Source organism: Aplidium turbinatum, chromosome 4 (assembly GCF_918807975.1).
Source record: "Aplidium turbinatum chromosome 4, kaAplTurb1.1, whole genome shotgun sequence".
Lineage (NCBI taxonomy): Eukaryota > Metazoa > Chordata > Ascidiacea > Aplousobranchia > Polyclinidae > Aplidium > Aplidium turbinatum.
The window spans coordinates 18,398,856-18,412,996 of NC_137475.1; the positions used below are offsets into that span (position 1 = coordinate 18,398,856).

The 14,141-nt window shown below is 32.2% G+C and overlaps 2 non-coding genes across 2 annotated transcripts; one reads left to right on the top strand and one right to left on the bottom strand.

Annotated features, from left to right (window-relative positions):
- Window positions 1-2,564: 2,564 nt before the first annotated feature.
- Window positions 2,565-2,638, bottom strand: Trnai-aau (transfer RNA isoleucine (anticodon AAU)). The gene has a single exon. It is a non-coding gene; the product is annotated as a tRNA-Ile (tRNA).
- Window positions 2,639-9,347: 6,709 nt separating this feature from the next.
- Trnai-aau (transfer RNA isoleucine (anticodon AAU)) lies at window positions 9,348-9,421 on the top strand. The gene has a single exon. It is a non-coding gene; the product is annotated as a tRNA-Ile (tRNA).
- Window positions 9,422-14,141: the final 4,720 nt, after the last annotated feature.

The window sequence follows — 14,141 nt, forward strand, 5'->3', positions numbered from 1 at the left end:
TAGGTATAATATCACTTAAAGGTTGTGAGAATCATAGCTTGGTCAAAATGACCTAACTTTAAGTTTGTCATGAAGGAATAACACTTACGGTTTTGTTTTATGATCCTTACAACAACTGCACTACTCCATGATATTAACATAAAGGTACAACTCAACACACAAGCAGTACTGTAAATTAAGAGATAGAACCTCTTGTTTTGGTTGTGTTCAACTTAGATCCATGTGTCTTATCATGTTTATCTCATTATTTTGCTAAGCATCCATTTCATAAAAATCGTTACAGCAATCATTTTAGTTAAAACTTTATGGTAATGTTTACGAAATGTAACTAACTTGGAAATGATTTTTGTTGATGTAGTATCGCTTAAAGATTGTAACAATAATGGCTTGGTCAAAACAATGTAAATTTGTCATTTGTGTTTGCATAAATAACTTTTACGTTTTTTGTGTGATGCTAATAACAGCTAAACATTTAACGTTGTCTTTTATGGAATGAGAACACCCAAATGAACAGCTATGAAACCAATTGTTGCAACACACAATCACACTTGATGATAATAACACACAAACAAGATCCTGAACACAGGTTTTACTTTATAATTATGACACAGAAACTTGAAGGTTGCGATGTATTGTTGTAGTTTCTATAAACTTGTAAAAAAACACATAAAATTTGTTAAACTATTTTTCCGTTTGTGAATTATAGAACATAAACTTTGTAGTTAGTTAATAATATTTTTGATGGTTGGTTTGTGCAATAAAAACTTTGTGATTTGTTAAAATTATTGTTCAGTTTGTAAACGAAAATTTAAGTTGTGATTTAAAATAATTTTTCGTGTGTATGTTATTAGAATAAAGTTTTTAGTTTACACTTTGTCAAAACTACTTTTTAGTTTCTAAAACAAAGCTTAAATATTTTTGCATTTATGTTATTAGAATGAAACTTTTAGTTTAAAATCTGTCAAAACTACTTTTTAGTTTGTAAAACAAAGCTTAACTATTTTTGCATTTATGTTATTACAATAAAACTTTTAGTTTAAAATTTGTCAAAACTACTTTTTAGTTTATAAAACAAAATTTAAGTATTTTTTTATTTAAAGTAATTTTTCACTTGTATTTGTTTAGCAAAATTTTTATCATGTTTCCTTATTTCACATTTGTTAACTTTACAAAATTACATGTTATGTGAATAATTATATATATAATGTAAACTTCATATTTGATTTAACTTATAAATTAATTAAGATAATAATAACTCAAATTGATAGTTTTATTGTACATAGTTTTGTTTGAAACAAAAAAAATTATGATAATGTTTAGTTTACAATAGTAGTGATATATGTAACTTTGCATTATTATTGTGTTGCTTGTGGAGATTGTGTTGCTTGTGGAGATTTTGTTGCTGGTAGCTAAATTGCATAGACAACGGTGCGACGTCACACCAACGCGTAGAGCTGTCAAGGAAATAATTTATTTTAGGTGTACTTACATAACCTACACATTGCATATATCGCTTGGTAAGAAATGATGATCCAATATTCCTTATAATTGATTTTGCGCTGATATGGTGTGGTGAAAAATAAATCTTCCCTAGCAAAAAAGTTGATTTTGTGCAGATTTTGAGAACTTACATAACCTTTGTTGGATATTAAGTTGCGAGAAATGGTGATATTAATAATCCTTATATTTGGTTTTGCGTTTCAATTTCCATTGAAATATTGATACTGTTGGATCTTGACTATCACTCTGCCTTTTTTTTACGCTGGTGTTTGTATATAAACACGAAAGGAGTAGGCCTACTAATGTCATGGAGAAACAAATCTCTCCAATCTATGTGCCACAACCGTATGATTATGAACCATTTTATGAGGCTTAACAAGGCTTAGCTAAAGAATCAAAACTTAGACATGCTACAGCAAAAGTTGTTGACATCGCCAGGACTTTCAATGTGAAGCACGAAATTGCATTTAATCCGCACTTAAGACGAGCTTCATTCTCTGTTCGCGTCGGAAGAAAAGCGTTTCATCCTGATCTTTTCAGGAATCGTGCACCTTGTTTTCTATTAGATCGGGAAATTATTGCATTATCATTACGTAACAATTATGCAACAATGTAGCAAAAACGTAACAATTAGATGTATTGTGTCACATTAACTATTTCAGTACGGACGCCAGTAGTAAAGATGCTATAATAAAGATGTCATATCTCATTGTGGGTCGCACAATAAAACTTGCATCAAAAGTGGGTCGCGAACTGAAAAAAGTTGAGAAGCACTGATTTAGATTCCACAACAGACAGGAGGGAGACAGAATTCAACCAAAATTATTTGTAATTTGTATGCCTAATTGCCTAAGCCATTTTTTAAAACATTTATTAAGGAGACTGCTCCGCCAGACCGCCACTGATTGCAATAGCAAACAGCTCATCTTAAATTGGATACAAAATATAGCCTAATTCGAGGAAATTCTGAAGTTCGTTCAAACGCCAATGAAACTAGATTTTTTCTTTTAGCTACTTCTACTGAAAGAAATATACAAAGACTTTTTAAATCAACATAAAATACATGGCCAGTACGGGGATCGAACCCGCGACATTCGCGTTATTAGCACGACGCTCTAACCAACTGAGCTAACCGACCAGACAACGTTGAGAATGTTGTTGTTTCAAATTAAAAAAGGATTACTAATTAAAAAGGGGTTTGACACATTTAACCTTAAATAAACGTAAAGTTTGTTAAGGGACCCACGTAAAGCAGATACTTATGCGTCGAAAATTTAAGTCTAGCTTTGTTTAATGATTAGGCAACAAATTGATGAACAAAATGTGCCATAGTTCAGCACTTCATTTATGCGAAACGTATCGTCTGTTTTGATGATGTCACTACTTTGCCGTTATCAATATAATTTGTGTATGTTTCTTTGTCTATGAGCTCGTGGTTGACATATGTGCAACCCTTCATGTAAGACACAATATGGAAATCGTACCCTCCCAGTTGTTGCTGCCAGTTGCTGGAACTGTTTGCCTATTTGTGGGAAAGAAGCTGAAAATTTAAATGAATTCAAAGCTCGCTTGAAAACGTTCTATTTCAATGAACATTATGACTGAAAGTACCGTATTAATTATCACCATTGACATGTACAGCGCCCAGGAGCATAGTTTGACTGTGGATGTGGCGCTATGTAAATATTGTTTTTATTATTATTATTTAACCCTTTGTCCTGTGGGGGGGGGGGTCGGGTGGGACTTGGCGCTTTTCAAAGCAATATCACTAAAGAACTACGCAATCCACATCTTTGAAATTTTTTGACTTTTCCTAAAAATTATTCAAGTATTTATTCCGCTTGAAATGGCATTGCTATTGTCTATAGTTTTAGAGATATGACATGATTTTCATAACATACTCGGATATTTTAGCCTGCTACTAGCTAGTCCTTTTGTTTTCTAATTATACGGATTAATAGGATTACTGAGCGCCGTCGTGCGTAGAACTGCGACGCAGATATCTCGTGAGTTGGCTTTGTTGTAAAGCATTCGACCGTAATGATTCCGCCTTTTGTTTGCAAACTCGAGTTTTGAGTTGCTTTGATTAATCTTTTAATTACATCTGGGTTTCTTTGAAATTATATCAGAGAGTAAGTATACGATAAGCCATGCTGAAAAAGATGTAATTTTACATAGTTTTCTATGGCCAATACATTTTGTTTCTAACTTATAACAAGAAGCCGTACGAAAATTTCTTGACAAAACTCAGTCTATCTCACAAAACAAACAAACGTGGAAAGTTTTTTGTTGATTTCTTGTCGGAAAGCAACAAGGAGTGAGTTTTTGACCCGCCAATAAACTTCTGCATGTACCTGTACACTTATATTCACATAAATATTTATGGATGTTGTTAAAACGTTTTTATAAAAACGAAAGATTGAAGGATACTGAAAAGAACTTGACATCGTCTATCTAAACTGCTCTGCTTTTGTGGAAAAACACGCGCAGCGAAATTGTTGTGCTTTGACAAACATTGCACATACTGTATTGTCAGCAATGAATCTTTACCTAAATGGTAATTTTGCAGTTGCGTGAGAGATTACAAAATTATTTTTTCTCTACGAGGATTGAAAAGTTTTGATATATCTCAGCAGAAACACTATTAGGACCAACTCAATAATTTCAAACTTTGTTTTCAAATGTTGATCTTCAAAAGCTTATTTTCACAAAAGCTTACCTCAAAAAGGTGTAGGCATATATCATTTTCCCAATAAATTTGGATGTTTATGTCATTTGGAGCAAAGTTGTTTGCTTGGTTGAAAGAATCTGAAATCAATGCCTTGTTTTTGTAACGTATCGCAACGTAACCTATCAGTCAGCCGCTTTTGAGCCTTTTTGTTTTCGAATACATTTCCGTGACAAAAGATTGGCTTTTGTAATAACGCCATCAACCGCGAAGTTGCATTCTCTGACTGCATCTAAAACGCGATACCATACTCAGCAATTTTTCTAAAAAATTGTTGCACGAAATACATATCTGACAAAATAAGGGAAATATGTTGAATTGAATTATTTTTTATACGGATTGTTTTCCTTGTCTCCTAAAAGTAACTAAAAAAAAATAAAAACGATTTTTATCGTTTGGCATAAAAATATGATATTGAGGTTCACCTTGGTTTGCATGATGAAAAATGAAAATCATAACAAACAATTGCTCGAAGTGATTTTCACAGCTATTTGATCCTTCGCGATGATATCAATTGTAGTTTCTATTACATGAAACCTGTTCAAACTATTTTTTTTTAAAACTGTGGTTGATTCAAGAATATAATACTTTGTAAATATAACTTACTTCATTTTTGTGTTTTTACTTCGACTTTTTCACAAGCAAGACTTTACACAAAACAACTTCAGTGTGAGCCTACCCAATAATGTCGATAAGTTATTTGCAACGTGAGTCGATTGACCAGAGTAGCCTCAGTGGACCAGAAAGCTGTGGCCAAAACTTGATTACTTTTATCAAAAGGTTTGCACATAGGGAACAGCAATCACTTTGTTTCAAATCAGCAAATCACTTTTTGTCACTGGTTCAACGTCTGAACTAATATACAACAAAATTGGTTTTCTGGGTCTTTGGTTCGGAAAAACATCATTATGATGTATTGTTACGTGGTCTATCAGCCAGCAGTAGTTGATGCGCCTTTTGTTTTTGGTTATGTATCAATTACAAAAGATGGCTTTTGCAGTAATGCCGTCAACCGTAAACTGCATCTAAAAAGTTATTTCAAAATTTGAAGAGAAAGAAATCTTCTAATGCGTAAGAAATAGCTTGACACAAAATGCATGTCCAACAAATTAGAAAAACATGTAGAAAACCTTATCTTGCAAATCTGGTTGACGACATAAAAAAGCCGTTTCAATCGCTTAGACATAAACGTGCATTTTCAAAATATCAAAAACCTTCAATTTTGCCGAAGAAAAAAGTCAAAATTTTAGTGATTTTTTTGTATGATAATAACAATCAGCCTAAAAAAGATTTTTTTTGCAAGATTTGATATCTTGCTAAATGTATTTATTTTTCCTATCGTTATGCCACGACTTTGAGTTTGTCACGCAGAACGGGAGTTCCCTTTGGCAATGTACAAGCGACCTTTTCTATAGCCTACCAATACGATTTGACTAAACGATTATTATCACTTCACTTTATCAAAATTGTTGCAAAATTATTTCATTCAAAGTGATCATTGTTGGTAGGTATGGAAACAAATCAGTTTTGTAATGCATCGTGACATAGTTTATCAGTCAGGAGTTCTAGACACTTTTTGTTTTTGAAGTGCATGAAGGTCCAAGTTGGAACGAGCTCCTATCGAAGCAAGTAACTGCCTTTGGATAGGTTGTGGTTCAAACACCATGTGACACCAATAGGCTACCTTACTTTTCTGTATCAACCGCTAGCTAGAAAGCAAATCAGATACTTTTACATCAATTCAACGTCTCTAGACGTTGAAACAATGTTAAAAACAAATAAATAGCTCCCTGGGATGTGCTGTAAACTGCAAAGTGTTTCTTGATCATGTATAACCAAATTGGACAGTATGAGTGTGAAAAGAAAACTGAACTGAACACAATTGTTACAAATAAAATGTTTACTAAAGCTCATTGCTTGATTTAGTTTTAATATCAAGCGATGACAGTACATTTGAAAATGTGTAGACTATAACATATGGCTCAAAAATGACTTGAAACAGTTTATTTTGCCGTGATTTTGTCTCATTCTCTGCAAATGTTGAGACAAAGCGAAAGATTTTTGCAATGCCTCGGGCAAAACAACAAGCAAACGCAAGTCAGACGCCAATTACGATTTCATTGAAGCGTGGACGACGTCCACGCGTAAGAGATTAAAATCCAACACAATGGAATTATCCCGTCACACTCAATTATAAAGTAATTAAGAAACGATTTCTCAAGTCAAATAAAAAAATATGACCAACCATCAAATTATTTGATTTTTCAAGTTACGCTGTTGAACAAATTGCAAAAGATTTTCGATGCTATGTTGTCAGATAAATTATCTGCATCATGTGAAAATTTGATTGATCTATTTTGCGTAGTTTTTGAGTTACACGAGCTGAAAGTGATAGTGTCGCACCGACCCCCCCCTCCGCAAGTCAACTGGCCAAAATACGTCACAGGAAATAGGGTTAATAAAGCATCATCGTGTGTTTTCAAGCATATTTTCATCAAAACCGGTTTACACCTGTTTAAAAGCTACCATGAAATGTATCACATTGATTGAGTTTTGTTTAGATCTTACAAAACACTTAAAGTTACACACGAGATGGAAATATTTCCAAAAAAATACCAAACAAAAACACAGTGAAATAAAAAATGTACCTTTGCATGATATTGTAAACAAATAAATATTTACCGAAAACTAAAAAAACTTAATTACCAGAGAATCAGTTTGAAACGATGTTGTGATCGATTTAAAATAAAGCGCTAATTTCATATAAATCATGTTCAGACTTGTTTAAAAAAAATAGGTTACATCGATTCTAACAGAATGGATAATGTTATAGGGTCGGAAATAATTACTACTTTTTGGTATTGTTGTATACAAATAAGTAAGATGTTATTGTTATATGTGTTTAACTTTGGTTCAGTTTCAAAATTGACATTTTGTAGGCACAAACTTATAGCAAATCACGAAGGTTGCACCATTCTAAGTTGAGTTTCTTTATTTTTATCTGCCATTTTTATTATGTAAATTCATGATAAGTACATTGTAGCTAAAACACACGTAAAACCTAATAAGTTGTTGTTGCAAAAGTGTTGCCAAAACCTGATTATTTGTCAGAAAATAGTCAAATAGATCAATGGAAAAGAGATTTTTCATCTATTTATGTTGAAATCTGAGCAAACAAAAGGTTACTTATTGGAAATCTCAAACCAATGACGCCAATTTATTTAACAGAACCATCAAGTGAAGATTTGTTTATCATTACCGCAACTATTTCTATTGTCTTTTCACCATTCACCATTGAATCAGTTCCTCAGACTTTCTTTTGTCGTGTGTTACATAATGTTTAATTCTTAAAAATATGTTATTTGAACAATTTTCCGCTTTTATGCTTATCCTCATCTCAAATAGATTGCTTGTGAAGACAGTATATTTTAATTGTTTCCATATTTTAGTAAAGATTTCCATGTTTCATTTAACTCTTTTATCTTGCTCCTACATCTAAACTTATTGTTTGGTTCCTCTTGAACTGTCTTTTGGTCACATGTTCCTGGTGCTTCATCTTTATTACCCTATCTCACTTAGAATAACTGGTTTGTGGTTAGTCTATGTAATACTGACATAATATGCATATTATGCACTTTGTACTAGTTTTACTTCCAGACAGTAGAAACGTCCTCTTTATCTTCACTTAATCTTACAGTACAACCGCTTTAATTTATTCCAAACACACCTTCTTTAGTCTTTCTCTGATCTTATTGGCTCAAAACTTAATAAGTTTACCAACTAGTCTTTCTGTCTTTACATATCCATGGTATTTTACCACCACTCGTGTGTCTTTTCACAGATATAAATCCAAAGGTAAAGCTTTAATTTTGTGTAACACTTTCAAAATAACTTCAAACGATTTTTTAAGACATGTACATTGTACAAAATATCATAAAATTGTGTTTGAACCTAGCAACAAGAAGAAAAAAATGTATATCTATGTAATACTTTTCACTAAACACAGATGCAAAATTGTTAAATCACTCGGTTTTGATGATCACTGTCTGTTACACAATAACAATCTATCTTTTGCTTGAGAAAAACGTTTTTCTTTTATATAAGTCACGTATCTGTACACACCTTTCCACAGTGATTGTCTACCAACGTGGTCCTCCTTCCACAACACTTGTTCGAGATGTTTGTGGTGACGTACTTGTATTTAATATGATTATGTTATGCTAACTGCAGCTATCAAACAAAATTTAAGACAATGTAAAGCATTCACCAAAGCACATTTGTCAAGAAAAACTAGAATATACTAAATATAGAAAAATACTATAATTTATTCTATATAGCTTTTAATAGGTATGATATGATATATATATAATAAGAATATAATAGAAAGATATAATTTTATAGGATGATCTAGTTATAATATGTTTTTCTGCAAATGTGCTTTTGTGAATGCTTTACATTGTTTTAAATTTTGTTTGATAGCTTTTAAACAGGTGTAAACCGGTTTTGATGAAAATATGCTTGAAAACACACGATGATGCTTTATTAAATAATAATAATAATAATAATAACAATATTTACATAGCGCCACATCCACAGTCAAACTATGCTCCTGGGCGCTGTACATGTCAATGGTGATAATTAATACGGTACTTTCAGTCATAATGTTCATTGAAATAGAACGTTTTCAAGCGAGCTTTGAATTCATTTAAATTTTCAGCTTCTTTCACACAAATAGGCAAACAGTTCCAGCAACTGGCAGCAACAACTGGGAGGGTACGATTTCCATATTGTGTCTTACATGAAGGGTTGCACATATGTCAACCACGAGCTCATAGACAAAGAAACATACACAAATTATATTGATAACGGCAAAGTAGTGACATCATCAAAACAGACGATACGTTTCGCATAAATGAAGTGCTGAACTATGGCACATTTTGTTCATCAATTTGTTGCCTAATCATTAAACAAAGCTAGACTTAAATTTTCGACGCATAAGTATCTGCTTTACGTGGGTCCCTTAACAAACTTTACGTTTATTTAAGGTTAAATGTGTCAAACCCCTTTTTAATTAGTAATCCTTTTTTAATTTGAAACAACAACATTCTCAACGTTGTCTGGTCGGTTAGCTCAGTTGGTTAGAGCGTCGTGCTAATAACGCGAATGTCGCGGGTTCGATCCCCGTACTGGCCATGTATTTTATGTTGATTTAAAAAGTCTTTGTATATTTCTTTCAGTAGAAGTAGCTAAAAGAAAAAATCTAGTTTCATTGGCGTTTGAACGAACTTCAGAATTTCCTCGAATTGGGCTATATTTTGTATCCAATTTAAGATGAGCTGTTTGCTATTGCAATCAGTGGCGGTCTGGCGGAGCAGTCTCCTTAATAAATGTTTTAAAAAATGGCTTAGGCAATTAGGCATACAAATTACAAATAATTTTGGTTGAATTCTGTCTCCCTCCTGTCTGTTGTGGAATCTAAATCAGTGCTTCCCAACCTTTTTCAGTTCGCGACCCACTTTTGATGCAAGTTTTATTGTGCGACCCACAATGAGATATGACATCTTTATTATAGCATCTTTACTACTGGCGTCCGTACTGAAATAGTTAATGTGACACAATACATCTAATTGTTACGTTTTTGCTACATTGTTGCATAATTGTTACGTAATGATAATGCAATAATTTCCCGATCTAATAGAAAACAAGGTGCACGATTCCTGAAAAGATCAGGATGAAACGCTTTTCTTCCGACGCGAACAGATAATGAAGCTCGTCTTAAGTGCGGATTAAATGCAATTTCGTGCTTCACATTGAAAGTCCTGGCGATGTCAACAACTTTTGCTGTAGCATGTCTAAGTTTTGATTCTTTAGCTAAGCCTTGTTAAGCCTCATAAAATGGTTCATAATCATACGGTTGTGGCACATAGATTGGAGAGATTTGTTTCTCCATGACATTAGTAGACCTACTCCTTTCGTGTTTATATACAAACACCAGCGTAAAAAAAGGCAGAGTGATAGTCAAGATCCAACAGTATCAATATTTCAATGGAAATTGAAACGCAAAACCAAATATAAGGATTATTAATATCACCATTTCTCGCAACTTAATATCCAACAAAGGTTATGTAAGTTCTCAAAATCTGCACAAAATCAACTTTTTTGCTAGGGAAGATTCATTTTTCACCACACCATATCAGCGCAAAATCAATTATAAGGAATATTGGATCATCATTTCTTACCAAGCGATATATGCAATGTGTAGGTTATGTAAGTACACCTAAAATAAATTATTTCCTTGACAGCTCTACGCGTTGGTGTGACGTCGCACCGTTGTCTATGCAATTTAGCTACCAGCAACAAAATCTCCACAAGCAACACAATCTCCACAAGCAACATAATAATAATGCAAAGTTACATATATCACTACTATTGTAAACTAAACATTATCATAATTTTTTTTGTTTCAAACAAAACTATGTACAATAAAACTATCAATTTGAGTTATTATTATCTTAATTAATTTATAAGTTAAATCAAATATGAAGTTTACATTATATATATAATTATTCACATAACATGTAATTTTGTAAAGTTAATAAATGTGAAATAAGGAAACATGATAAAAATTTTGCTAAACAAATACAAGTGAAAAATTACTTTAAATAAAAAAATACTTAAATTTTGTTTTATAAACTAAAAAGTAGTTTTGACAAATTTTAAACTAAAAGTTTTATTGTAATAACATAAATGCAAAAATAGTTAAGCTTTGTTTTACAAACTAAAAAGTAGTTTTGACAGATTTTAAACTAAAAGTTTCATTCTAATAACATAAATGCAAAAATATTTAAGCTTTGTTTTAGAAACTAAAAAGTAGTTTTGACAAAGTGTAAACTAAAAACTTTATTCTAATAACATACACACGAAAAATTATTTTAAATCACAACTTAAATTTTCGTTTACAAACTGAACAATAATTTTAACAAATCATAAAGTTTTTATTGCACAAACCAACCATCAAAAATATTATTAACTAACTACAAAGTTTATGTTCTATAATTCACAAACGGAAAAATAGTTTAACAAATTTTATGTGTTTTTTTACAAGTTTATAGAAACTACAACAATACATCGCAACCTTCAAGTTTCTGTGTCATAATTATAAAGTAAAACCTGTGTTCAGGATCTTGTTTGTGTGTTATTATCATCAAGTGTGATTGTGTGTTGCAACAATTGGTTTCATAGCTGTTCATTTGGGTGTTCTCATTCCATAAAAGACAACGTTAAATGTTTAGCTGTTATTAGCATCACACAAAAAACGTAAAAGTTATTTATGCAAACACAAATGACAAATTTACATTGTTTTGACCAAGCCATTATTGTTACAATCTTTAAGCGATACTACATCAACAAAAATCATTTCCAAGTTAGTTACATTTCGTAAACATTACCATAAAGTTTTAACTAAAATGATTGCTGTAACGATTTTTATGAAATGGATGCTTAGCAAAATAATGAGATAAACATGATAAGACACATGGATCTAAGTTGAACACAACCAAAACAAGAGGTTCTATGTCTTAATTTACAGTACTGCTTGTGTGTTGAGTTGTACCTTTATGTTAATATCATGGAGTAGTGCAGTTGTTGTAAGGATCATAAAACAAAACCGTAAGTGTTATTCCTTCATGACAAACTTAAAGTTAGGTCATTTTGACCAAGCTATGATTCTCACAACCTTTAAGTGATATTATACCTACAAAATTAGTTTTTCAGATTAGTTCTATTTATTAAACATTACCATAAAGTTTTAGTAAAAAAAAAACACTACTTTAGCGAAATGTAGACCTAATAAAATAAAGGTTTACGGAAACCAACATAAACCGAAACGAAGATTAACCGAAATGAAGATACCACAATGCAGTATTTATTAAGCTTTTAGACCAGTCATAGATTATAATATAACTAACCAACTACTAACTACTGTAATATATCTATCTAACCAATAAGCGACTAAGCATCCCTTTGACCATTTACCTTACAATAAACTAAAAGAAAGCCACTGATTAAAAGAACCAAAGTATAACGAGATTAACTAACCTATACAAACCAAAAAACAGTGAAACCTCATTGATTTACCGAAATAACACATTCAGCAAGAACAAAACCCAGTATTTAGAAAGATCTGGAATCGAGCCAATAGACCTACCTATCATAATCAATAGTGAAAACTCTATTCTTACAAGCAAACACCTTTGCGAAAAGCATGGCTACACCCAAACCGACAAAAAGTTAGCAAAACTTTTATAAAATTAACTTCCACATTAATAAATAAACCCCCGCATATTAACCGATCTATGAACTTTACATCTTTTACAGTTATAAAATTTAAACAACATCAATGAACCCACAATGATATGACTTCAAAAATGTCTTTCCCATTGACTAGTATACGCGGTGTTAGGTGTGAAGTGTTAGGTTATTTGCTTGGCAAAAGTTATGTTATTGCAGTGGTCCCCAGCTGTGTGTCTACAGTTAGAAAGTTTTAAACTTCAAAGAACCCACAATGCTGTAACATCAAGAATGACTTTGTTAACTTTAATTTCAGTTAAAGGTGTTTTGTGCATTACTAAAAATATGCTGGTTATGTTTTAAAGTCTTTTCTATATCTTGTAGTCATTGCAACCACTGTGATTATGTATGCACACAAACTGACCAACAAGACATCTAATGTATGAAACTTTACATGTTAGTTGCTTTAAAAAACACAAATCAGACATGGGAATCGAACACAGAGCACATCATCATTAGTAAAATTGATTAAAAAAATTACTCAGATCACATTATCACTAGTTAAATAAATTAAAAAAAAAACAACCTCAGTCATGGGAATTGAACCCAGGTCACTTATCATTAGCAATGTAACATAAAAAAAATCACTCTTTACAGACCACAAATGAAAAAATATTTATTTGTTGCTTTTTATAAGTAAACCAAGTTATATAGTAAGTAAGCTTGTAGTTTCTAGCAAAGTTCGTACTTAGATTTAATACATTACCTATTAGCATCACTCGTTCATACCGAACCCGTCCTAGGTCGGAGGGTTCGATGCTCATTCGATCTAGCGTTCTTACATATCATTATGTCATAACATTCGTTCTTACAAGTTAGTACCGGTGGCTTCATCATAACATCCGTTCTTACCGACTAGGGTTAGTACCGATGGCTACGTCATAACATCCGTTCTTACCGACTAGGGTTAGGGGGGGGACTTAGAACGCTTTTTGGCGAAAATGGGCTAAAAATATGGACCGAGATATAAAAACTCCAACAAGCCCAAATTTATGCCTCTGGAAGATCGTTTACCCCCTTGAACATACCCCTTGAAGATGACCACTTTGAGATTTTGGATATTTTCTTGCAGTGTTGCCATATAAAGCAATACGATCAAGTCTTAACACATTTTATCTCGCAAAACTTGTTCCTTTGTAGTTTTAAGCAGTTTTTGATAATTTACCAGTATGTAGAAAGATATTTTAGTTGTTTAGTGACACACTTTATTGAATTTAAGTTAAAAAATAGTATTTTTTTTTGTGAATGGCAACATGTGTTCTGCTTTGGAGACTTGTCATAAAAAGCGTGTGCCTTTTGATTGTTTGTACACGTTAGTATGAGTGATAGTGCAAGGCAACTAGGCTACTTTACATTGGAATATTGCCTGATCAATGAGTATAAAGCCTTTCCAATGGAGAAGAGAGTACTGATTTAGATACAATTCAAAGTTGTAGTAGGCCATATTAGGCTAATGCCTGACAGCTCTTAGCCTACAATCTTGTAGAAGCTAGGCTATAGCTTGTGGCGAAACCAACCTAGCCATTGGTGACTATCAGTACAACAGTTGCAATAAAATGATTAT